The sequence below is a fragment of the Penaeus monodon genome, chromosome 21, assembly GCF_015228065.2.
Source record: "Penaeus monodon isolate SGIC_2016 chromosome 21, NSTDA_Pmon_1, whole genome shotgun sequence".
Classification (NCBI taxonomy): Eukaryota; Metazoa; Arthropoda; class Malacostraca; order Decapoda; family Penaeidae; genus Penaeus; species Penaeus monodon.
The window spans coordinates 41453952-41454482 of record NC_051406.1 but is presented as its reverse complement, the minus strand read 5'-3'; positions in this window follow the sequence as shown (position 1 = coordinate 41454482).

Genomic DNA, 531 nt, shown 5'->3' with positions numbered 1-531 from the left:
CTCTCTTCGCCTCTCGAGTCTCCTCCCCTTGGCGGGTCTGCTTTCCACTTCCGTGCGTCCGCTTCGGCCTACTTCCCAGCGGCGACTGTCAACTCCTTCGGTTCGTTTTCTGCTCGACACGACACTCGCTTTTTTTCACTTCGGATCGCGTTCTGTAGTGGGAGGTTTATCGTCTCTGATTGGAATGAGTTTATATTTTTGTATATTTTGGATTTTTTTTTATTTGAATGTTTATTTCTTGAAGAATGGTAAAGTATTCGAAGATTTAGAAAAGAGTTCAAATAAACTCTTATACCAAGCGTGGTCCAAAGTAAAATTTCCAGCCAATAACTCCCGGAAATACGTGGCCACTTGTGATTCAAATTATATGTTTGTTTTAGAACAGAAAAACATATAAAAATAAATAAGTAATTTGAACAAAATCATAAAGAATTTATAAAGATTTTTAAATAAATGCAGACATATTTAGTCTCAGGAATTATAGAAAATACTTAAACAGCTTTTACTCGGTATAGTTTTGAACTTGACTTT